General features: G+C 43.3%; 1 pseudogene; it reads right to left on the minus strand.

Moving 5' to 3' along the window:
* Positions 1-233: 233 nt before the first annotated feature.
* Positions 234-10,457, minus strand: LOC130030716 (DNA-directed primase/polymerase protein-like; annotated as a pseudogene).
* Between the last annotated feature and the right edge of the window lie 878 nt (positions 10,458-11,335).

Raw genomic sequence — 11,335 nt, forward strand, 5'->3', positions numbered from 1 at the left:
ATGACTTGAACTCTGACTTTTTCAGTGATAAAGAATAGCATTATTTAAAGATATTTACTTAGAGGTATGCAAGGGGAAAGAAAGAGAGAGCCGTGTTCATAAGAGAACATGGGCTTCTCCAAATGGAAAAAATCCTTGAGTCCTGATGGTCAGACATGTTAGAGGCCTTGAAAATATCTTTCCACCCAGCACACATGAAAACCTGAACAAGTGAAAACCTGAACAAGTGAGATTCACTTTCTGTCTCTCTGTGATACTAGGAAAAGGAAGATAGAGAGATAAGTAAATGTATTATGCAAATAAATTTCAGTAGCTTCCAAAAAACAAGCTTCATCCACACCATTATCCCAGTCAGCATCAGAAGATGCACCTTTTGATAGTTCATGCAGGTTTCTGCTTTCATTGTTTACAGCAGCTTCCGTGGTCAAGTCCTCTTCCTCTTTGAAAAGAAACAGGAGAGAAACTTCAGCAGGTATTGGAAAACACTTAGATTTGAAGTTTTCTGCTTTGCATATAGGGTCATGACATTTTTGATACCAAACTTCATTTTTCAGATCAACCAAAATCATGATATTATTGCTTTGTGGGCTCTGCCAATGTTTTCACACCAACGGTATTTACAAATATCATAAACCAATAATTCTTCTGGGAAAAAGTAGTTCCAACGCCGAATTCCTCCTTTAATGCCATTTTTAGTAACCAAAGAAAGAACAAATTGATCAACTTCAGGGTAGGGTGAACACTGAAAACCTTCAATAGTTTCCACTGAAGTGCTGGCACCACCAAAACACTCCACTCCTTTTTGTTTATTCTGACATGATGCTTCACATGTAAGAATTCGTAAAGTATCTGAGAATCTGACATTGCTGACCAATGAGGAGAGGAAATACTGATTTTCATCAGAAACATTTTTCGGTTGTCCAGGAAAAAATTTGTTATCTTCAGCGATTTTCAAAGTCACTTGTTTTCCTATTTTTGATGACTTGTAGAGTCAAAAGTTTCGACACTACTTCCACTACCCAGCCGTCGCCACACTTCAGGACGCTTTCCGGATCCGCATGGCAGCTCCGGCCGAGACTCACACACGACTGAAGACCCACAGAACAAGATAAGCGGAACTCTCTGAGACCTTGGACTCCAGGCTCTGCAGACCCAGGGACAGAGCTTCTCTGCTTGCTCCCACCAACAACAGGAGACCCACCCTACCCAGATAAATACCCCACTGGCAGACTTCCACTATCAACACTACTTCCACTACCTAGCCATCGCCACACTTCAGGAAGCTTTCCAGACCCGCGTGGCAACTCCGGCCGAGACTCACGCACGACTGAAGACCCACAGAACAAGATAAGCAGAACTCTCTGAGACCTTGGACTCCAGGCTCCGTGGACCCAGGGACAGAGCTTCTCTGCTTGCTCCCACCAACCACAGGTGACAAAGGGATTCTAATCAGGAGCCCCACCCTACCCTACCCTGTCTGCTTCCATCAACCACCCAGAGATCGAATTGCCCACAGGAGACCCACCCTACCCAGATAAATACCCCACTGGCAGACTTCCAATATCGACCCTACTTCCACTACCCAGGCGTCGCCACACTTCAGGACGCTTTCCGGACCCGCGCGGCCGTGAAGCAGCCGCGCGACACATCATAAGACACTAAATACCCATCTTCTGGAATTACCATACCGTATTTGATAGGGTTCAAATGTGGTAACACCTACAAGGGTGATTAGAGGTCACCCCAAAAGCCTCTATCCCTCTCGGAAAGACTGGCAAGCTACCGAGAGTATTCCACCCGCACGGAAGAGCCTGGCAAGCTATCCGTTGTGTATTCGATATGCCAAAACCAGTAACTACAACTGGTCTCATTCACCTGACCCTGAAGGCTTCACCGACATGGCAGCACTGAGAAGGATGAGAAAGGAGAGGCTGACAAAATCTCAATGCCGACCTAGGCTGCCACAACGAAGGAAGACAAAAATGATCATCTGTACTTTCAATGCACGTACGTTAGCATCAGATGCATCCATCGAGGACCTGATGGTACAGGCGCGAATGATCAAGTACGACATCATTGGTCTGACTGAGACAAGAAGGCACGAATCTCACCATGCCGTTTTCGACACTGGAGAAGAATTGTAACTCAGAACATGCGATAAAAGAGGTGTTGGAGGCGTCGGTGTCCTTGTCAACACAAACTTGGCCAAGAGCATTGATTCATTCGAATGCCTAACAACCCGAATCGGACGTTTACATTTGAATAGATGTGGCTCACTGCCTGTAGTTTCTATCTTCGTTGTCTATGCACCAACATCTCATTATGATGAAAGAGAAATCGAGAAGTTCTACATGGAGCTAGAGAAGTTCTATAAAGAAGACCACACCTTCTACAAGATCATTGTGGTTGATTATAATGCCAAGATAGGACCGAGAAGATCAGCTGAAGAACTTCACATCGGGACCCATGGCCTAGAATGGAACGAACAGGGTGAGAGACTGTCTGAGTTCATCATGTCAACCAAGACCATTCATGGTAACTCACAGTTCCAGAAGGCAGAATCTAAACGATGGACATGGGAGTCTCCCGGTGGACGATTCCACAACGAAATAGACCACATCCTATTCAATCGACGGTTTTGCCTGACTGATGTCGCTGTTGTCCCAAAATTCCGAACGGGATTGGACCACTGTCTCCTTCGTGCAAAATTCTACTTCACAGAGCGGGGAGAAAGGCCTGCAAAGTTCAAAAAGAGAACTCCCAGAATGACCACCAACTGGGAACTCTTTTTTTTTTAATTTTTCTTTTTTTATTAGTGAAACACCATGAGGTACAGTAGTCACTTAATCACCTAATCACTTAATCCCCGTTATTCATCGATTTATTTGAGCGGGTGCCAGTAACGTCTCCATTCATTCCGGTTGGGTGCTAGCGTAGCCCAATGGTATCTGTTCGTTTTAGGAACATGCAGAGCCTCAAACCAATCATTTAGGGTCTTGACGAAGAAGTCTGACCATCTTGTAGGTGGGCGTCCACGTGATCTTTTGATGTCCCATGGAATCCAATCAGTAATGGCTCTAGTCCAGCGGTTGTCTCTAAACCTCATTATGTGTCGAGTCCATCTGATTTTTGATGTCTTGGCAAATGAGACAGCGTCCCTTATTCTTGAGCATTGGCGAAGATCAGAACTCCGGATTCTATCTTTCATTTGAGTGAATCGTGATATTCCAAGCATAGGTCTTTCGATTCCTCTTTGAGATACCCGAGTAGCGTTCTCATCCCGTTTTCGTAGGGTCCAGGTCTCTGAGGCATATGTTAATGCAGGAAGAACAGTGGAATCAAGGAGATGGGCTCGTAGCTGGAGGTTCTTTGTCCTTTTAGTTATTTCTTCAATGCTCTTGAAGGCATTCCAAGCCGCTCTCTTCCTCCTGCGCAACTCAGGTTCCAGGTCATTCATCATGTTGATTTCTCGACCTAGGTATATATAAGTGTTGCATTCGGAGATGGTGGTTCCGTTGAGAGCGAATGGAGCGTCAGGAACAAGGCTGTTTCTCATAAACATTGTCTTCGTAAGATTCAGCTGTAGTCCGACATTTCCACATTCACGGTCAAAGTCGTTAAGCATTTGTGCTGCTTGGCTGATGTTTGGTGTTATTAGAACGATGTCATCAGCAAAGCGGAAGTGGTGTAGTTCCCGAACATCTATCTTCACTCCCATGCTTTCCCATTCCATCATCGCATGATGTTTTCTAGGGTGGCACTGAACAGTTTTGGTGAAATGGTATCACCCTGCTGAACCCCTCTCTTGGTATGGATGATCACTTCTTTGTAGAATGGTGAGATCTTGGTAGTGAATCCGCAATAGAGCTCACGAAGGATCCTGATGTATTGAGTTTGTACGCCCTGATTGCCTAGGTCTTCCATGACCGCTTTCGTCTCAACAGAATCAAAGGCCTTCTTTAAATCAACGAACGTTAGACAGAGTGGCATCCTGAACTCCCGAGAAACCTCAATGAGCTTAGTAATCGTGTGGATATGGTCGATGGTACTGAATCCTTTTCAGAATCCAGCTTGTTCACATGGTTTTCCTTCATCTAGTGTTCTGCTAATCCTATTCAGGATTACTCGAGTGAACAGTGTGTAGACGGCAGACAATAGGCAGATTGGGCGATAGTTGCCAATGTCGTGGATGTCTCCTTTCTTGTATAGTAGTACAGTCCTGCTGGTTTTCCATTGGGATGGAACCTTGCATTCAGAAAGGTAGCATGTGAAGAGCTGAGCCAATGTATTGATGAGTACTGATGGTAAGTTCTTCAGGTGTTCAGGTCTGATCTTGTCTGGGCCACGTGCTCTTTGTTTCTTTACCGATGAGATGGCATGTTGGATTTCGGAAGGGAGAACATTGGGAATGACATATCCATCCTGTGGTATGTGGTATGTGGGCAAATGGACGTGGCTATTAAAGAGATCTGAGTAGAAGTCATGAATAATCTTCTCCATTGCCCTTCTGGAAGATGTGACAGATCCATCATTGTGTCGGAGGGCAGTCATCTTGGTTTTGTAGTTGGTGAAGGACAGGCGGGCATTACAAATGCTTTTCCCAGCTTCTGCTGCATCCACCAGTACTGCTGCTCTCCTGTTTTTGAGGTCATCCTTGATGGCTTCTCTGCACTGTTTTGCCAGTTCGGATGTTTGCTTGTGGTTGCCTGAGGCATGTGCCAAGCCACGTTGGCGAATAAATTCAAGAGTGTTCGAAGAAGGGCGGTTTTTTGTGGTTATCTCTCTCTTGGCACTCCACACACTTGGATAAGTCTCAGGCATAACAGAGGTACAGTAGTAGATTTACAATTTTTTGTGCTTGGGTTTGATTATACAATGATCAGATACCCATCCCTCCATCAGTGCCCATTTTCCACCACCATGGATAATATCCCCCCCACACCCATCCCCCCATTCCCCCTGCCTCTGTGGCAGGGCAATCCCCTGTGTTCTCTCTCTCCTTTTGGTTGTTGTGGTCTGCAAAAGAGGCATTGAGTGGCAAACATGTTCAGTCCATAGTCTACTTTAGACATGCATCTCCCCTCCTGGGAGGATCCTAAAAACACCCTTTATTTGGTGTTCCCTTCTCTATCTGAGCTGCCCTTTCCTCTAGAATGCCCGACCGGCCACTAAGCAGTAATCCTCCTGGTGCTGATCTCAGCTATTCTTGAGTATTAATTTCATATTTTGTTACTTTATATCCCCCAGATGAATGCAATCTTTCTATGTCTATCCCTCTTTTTCTGACTCATTTCGCTTAACATGATACTTTCCATGTTGTACCACTTGTATGTAAATTTCATGACTTCATCTTTTCTAACAGGTACATAGTACACCATTGTGTAGATGTACCAAAATTTCTTTAACCAGTCATCTGTTCTTGGGCATTCAGGTTTCTTCCAGGTTCTGGCTATTGTAAAGAGTGCTGCAATGAACAAACAAGTGCAGATGTCATTTCGACTATATATTTTTGCCTCTCTGGGATATATTCCCAGGAGTGGTATTGCTGGGTCAAATGGGAGCTCAATTTCAAATTTTTTGAGAATCGTTCATACTGTTTCCCAGAAGGGCTGATCTAGTCGACATTCCCACCAACAGTGAAGGAGTGTCCCTTTCTCGCCACATCCGCGCCAGCATCGGTTGCTTTTGTTCTTTTGAATGTGGGCCAGTCTCTGAGGTGTGAGATGGTATCTCATCGTGGTTTTGATCTGCATCTCCCTGATGATTAATGATGTAGAGCATTTTCTCATGTGCTTTTTTGCCATTCGGATTTCTTCTTTGAGAAAGTTTCTGTTCATTTCATTGCCCCATTTTTGGATGGTGTTGGATATTTTCTTCTTGTGGAGTTTAACCAGTATTTTGTATATCCTGGATATCAACCCCTTGTCAGATGTGTATTCGGCGAATATCCTTTCCCATTCTGTAGACTGTCTTTGTATTTTGGTCACTGTTTCTTTGGAGGTGCAGAAGCTTCTTAGTTTAAGATAGTCCCATTTATCTATCTCTGTTTTCACTTGCTCGGTCAGTGGCGTGGCATCTTTGAAGATACCATTAGCTTCAATGTCATGGAGAGTTTTGCCAACTTTGTCTTCAATGTACCTTATGATTTCTGGTTTGATGTTGAGGTCTTTAATCCATTTTGATCTTACTTTTGTACATGGTGTTAGGCAGAGTTCTGAGCCCATTTTTTTGCATGAAGCCATCCAATGATGCCAGCACAATTTGTTAAAGAGGCTTTCCTTACTCCACTTCACATTACTTGCACCTTTATCAAAGATTAGATGATCATATGATTGAGGGGAGATGTCAGTGTATTCAACCCTATTCCACAGATCTGCAGTTCTGCCTTTGTTCCAGTACCATGTTGTTTTAATTATTACTGCTTTGTTGTACAGTTTGAAGTTTGGGAGGTTGATTCCTCTCATTTTCTTTTTCCCAAGAATTGCTTTAGCTATTCGTGGGGGCTTATTGTTCCATATAAATTTCAGGAGTGTTTGCTCCATTTCTTTGAAGAATGTCTTGGGTATCCTTATAGGGATTGCATTGAATTTATACAATGCTTTCGGTAGTATTGCCATTTTGACAATGTTAAGTCTCCCGACCCATGAGCAGGGGATATCTTTCCATTTCCTCATGTCCTCTTTTATTTCCTGTAGTAGCGTTTTGTAGTTTTCTTTGTACAGGTCCATTACTTCCTTAGTTAAGCTGATTCCTAAGTACTTGATTTTCTGGGGCACAATTGTGAACGGGACTTTTTTAATTCATGTTGCTTTCTTCTCTCTCACTGTTTGCATATAGGAAAGCCATTTACTTTTGGGTATTGATTTTAAAGCCTGCAACTTTACTATATGAGTCTATTGTTTCTAGGAATTTTTTGGTGGAGGTTATTGGGTTCTCTAAGTAGAGTATCATATCATCTGCGAATAGTGAGAGCTTGATTTCTTCCTTTCCTTCCTGAATGCCCTTAATATCTTTTTCTTGCCTAATCGCTATTGCAAGTACTTCCAGTACTATATTGAACAGCAGTGGAGATAGTGGGCATCCTTGTCTTGTTCCTTATCTTAGAGGGAAGGCTCTCAGTTTTTCCCCATTGAGGATGATGCTTGCTGTAGGCTTGTGGTAGATGGCTTTAATTATGTTGAGGAAGGTCCCCTCTATACCCATTTTGGCTAGGTTTTTCATCATAAAGGGGTTCTGGATCTTGTCAAATGCTTTCTCTGCATCTATTGATATAATCATATGCTTTTTATCTTTTCTTCTGTTGATATGATGGATTATGATGATTGATTTCCGAATGTTGAACCATCCTTGCATCCCTGGGATGAATCCTACTTGGTCATGGTGTATGATCTTTTTGATGAGTAGTTGGATTCTATTTGCTAGTAGTTTGTTGAGGATCTTTGCATCTGTGTTCATCAGGGATATCGGTCTGTAATTCTCTTTCTTTGTGGTATCTCTGTCTGCTTTTGGTATCAGTGTGATATTTGCTTTGTAGAAACTGTTCGTAAGTGTTATTGATATTTCAATTTTGTGGAAAAGCTTAAAGAGGATAGGGAGTAAGTCCTCTTTAAAGATCTGGAAGAATTCACTAGTGAATCCATCCGGGCCAGGACTTTTGTGCTTGGGGAGACTTTTTATTACCATTTCAATTTCCTTGATTGTAATAGGTCTGTTCAGGTATTCCAGGTCTTCTTGGTTCAGCCTTGGCAGTCTGTAGGAGTCTAGGAATTTATCCATTTCCTTGAGGTTTTGATGTTCCGTGGCATAAAGTTTCTCAAAGTACTCCCTGAGAATCCTTTGAATTTCTGTAGTTTCTGTTGTAATGACCCTCTTTTCATTTCTAATTCGGGTTATTAGGGTTTTCTCTCTCCCTTTCTTTGTGAGTTTTTCTAGAGGCTTATCAATCTTGTAAATTTTCTCGAAGAACCAGCTCTTTGTTTCATTGATCTTTCGGATTGTTTTTTTGGGTTTCCATCTCGTTAATTTCTGCTCTGAGCTTTATTATTTCCTTTCTCCTGTTCGGGTTGTGCTCCTTTTTTTTGGTCCTTCTCCAAGCTCTTAAGCTGTGAGGTTAGGTTACTTATGTGTGTTCGCTCCTCCTTCTGAGGAATGCTTGTACAGCTATAAACTTTCCTCTTAACACAGCTTTTGCTGTGTCCCATAAGTTTTGGTAACTCGTGTTCTTATTTTCATTCGTTTCTAGGAATCTTTTGATTTCCTCTTTGATTTCCTGTCTAAGCCACTCGTTGCTCAATAGCGCACTGCTTAATTTCCAGGTGTTTGATTTAGTTTTCTGTTTTTGTGTGTGATTTACTTCTAACTTCAGCGCATTATGGTATGAGAAGGTTGTTGATACAATCTCTATCTTCTTAATTTTTTGGAGGCATGTTTTTTGGCTCAGCATGTGGTCTATCTTGGAGAATGTTCCATGTACGCTTGAGAAGAATGTTTATTCAGCTTTTTGTGGATGAAGTGTCCTGTATATATCTACTAAGTCCCTTTCTTCCATTGTTTCCCTCAGATGAAGTATGTCCTTGCTAAGTTTGAGTCTGGTTGATCTATGAAGAGGTGACAAAGCAGTGTTGAAGACTCCCACTAATATTGTGCTGCTATTGATGTCTCTTTCCAAATCTATGAGTAGTTGTTTTAAGTACTTTGCTGGCCTCTCATTAGGTGCATATACATTTATTATTGTAAGTTCTTCCTATTGTACAGATCCTTTGTTCAATAAGAAATGGCCTTCACTGTCTCTTATGACCTTCCTCACTCTGAAATCGATGTGGTCTGATATTCGGATGGCTACCCCAGCTTTTTTATGGGAGCTGTTTGCCTGTAGGATTGTTTTCCAGCCTTTGACTCTGAGTCTGTGTTTGCTTTGACTATTGAGATGTGTTTCTTGCAGGCAGCAGAATGTTGGGTTCAATTTTCTAATCCATCCTGCAACTCTATGTCTTTTAATTGTTGTGTTTAGACCATTGACATTGAGAGAGATTATTGTTATGGGATTTTGTCCCATTGTTCTGTTGAAATTTGGTGTATTTGAGGGGCCTCTCTTGCCTTAAAGTAGTCCATTTAGTTGTTCTTGTAACCACGGTTTTGAGTCTATGAAGTTCCTGAGCTGTTGTTTGTCTGTGAAACTGTGTGTTGTTCCTTCTATTATGAATGAGAGTTTCGCTGGGTAAAGTATTTTTGGGGAGGCATTTATTTCATTGAGTTTTTTCACTATGTCCCACCACTGTTTTCGGGTCATAAGGGTTTCATCAGAAAAATCAGCTGTGAATTTTAAGGATGCTCCTTTGTAAGAGATTTCTTTCTTCGATCTTGCTGCTTTCAGAATTTTGTCTCTGTCTAAGGTTTTGGTCATTTTGATTAGAATGTGTCTTGGGGTATTTTTATTCGGATTTCTTCTAGCTGGTACCCTTCGGGCCTCCTGAATATGGTCACAAGTTTTCTTTCACTCTGGAAACTTTGTAGCAATGATGTCTTTGACAGTTTCTTCTTCATCAAGGTTTTCTTCCTGTACCTCTGGGACTCCAATAATTCTTATGTTACCCCTCTTGGCTTCATCACGATCTTCTCTTGCCATCTGTTCCCGAATTGTGAGTCTCTTTTCCATTTTCTGCTCTTTTCTGGAGAGTCTCTGAACTTCATCTTCGAGCTCATTGATTCTGTTCTCAGCAGCTGTTACTCTGCTGCTGAGGACCTCCACTGTGTTTTTCAATGCGCCTACGAGATTATTCAGGTCTGACATTTCCGATTGCATTTTCCTCATTTCTGCCTTCAAGTCCTCTTGTCTTCTATTGGCATTGCTTTCCATTGTTTCTTTTAATTCCCTAAGCATCCTAAGTATCTCCCTTCTGAATTCCTTGTCAGAGAGGTTGTCTAACACTACAGTACTGTTGGTGTCATCTGTGCTAGACTCTTCAATAAGAAAGTTTGGTGGGTTTTTGCGTTGCTTTACCATTGTGAGAAGTGTGGTTTAGTCCTTCATGTTCACTGATACTATTCTGCTTGATATGCAGTGTGAGTTAAGATAGGCTTATGAGTAATTGGCTACTATGTTTCTAGTGACTGAGCTAAACTAGAGAAGTTTCCATCTAAGAAGGTAGCTTATGGTTCCTAAGGCATATGTACTGGGAAAATATTTCGCGGCCGCATTAGGGGCCACGGCTCTGGAAAAAGTCCCTGGCACTGAGCGAGGAGTTGGGAACATCTACGGTTGGAATAGGAGCCGTTCAGCTTGGTTGCCCAGAGCTGGGCCTCCGTGCCCGTCCCGCGCAGATCAGGGGAGAAAACCAGCTTTCCAGGACATGGAGCTGGCTGTGCATACTCAGAGAGGGTCCCAGGTCCTTAGGGGCAGGCTGTACCTGGTTGGAATACGAGCCGTTCAGCGTGGTTGCCCAGAGCTGGGCCTCCATGCCCGTCCCACGCATATCAGGGGAGAAAACCGGCTTTCCAGGTCATGGAGCTAGCTGTGCATGCGAAGAGAGGGTCCCAGGCCCTTGGGGGCGGGCTGTATCTGGTTGGAATAGGAGCCGTTCAGCTTGGTTGCCCAGAGCTGGGCCTCCATGCCTGTCCCGCGCAGATCAACCAAGTGGGAACTCTTTGGTACTATTGCGACAACATGGGAAGATGCCATTGCTGACAACATTGACGAGGAATATGATTGACTGGTTCAGCACCTCCACGAATGTGCGAGGAACGCCAAGAGAGAGATAGCCACAAAAAATCGCCTATCTTCGAAAACTCTTGAGCTAATTCGCCAGCGTGGATTGGCACATGCCTCAGGCAACCGCAAGCTTATGTCCGAGCTCACAAAGCAGTGCAGAGATGTGATAAAGGAAGACCTCAAAGAGAGAAGAGCAGAAGTACTGGTAGATGCGGCAGAAGCCGGGAAAAGTATTTGTAACGCCCGCCTGTCCTTCGCTACTACAAGACCAAAATGACTGCCCTCCGACTTCCTGATGGATCTATCACATCCTCCAGAACGGCAATGGAGAAGATTATCCATGACTTCTACTCAAATCTCTTTGATAGCCATGTCCACTTGCCGACATACCAAATTCCACAGGATGGATATGTCGATCCCAACATTCTCCCTTCCGAAATCCGAGATGCCATTTCGTCGGTAAAGAAACAAACAGCACCCAGCCCAGACAAGGACAGACCTGTGCCACGCCGGTAACGGCCTCGACGTAGCATTCCGAAATATGCTTCATCCTACGCAGAAGGTTCGCGTTGACATGTATGCCATGCGTCTGAAAAATAAAAAGGGAGGAACTGCCACGCCGGTAAC

The sequence above is a fragment of the Sorex fumeus genome, unplaced genomic scaffold, assembly GCF_029834395.1.
Source record: "Sorex fumeus unplaced genomic scaffold, SorFum_2.1 ptg000044l, whole genome shotgun sequence".
Classification (NCBI taxonomy): Eukaryota; Metazoa; Chordata; class Mammalia; order Eulipotyphla; family Soricidae; genus Sorex; species Sorex fumeus.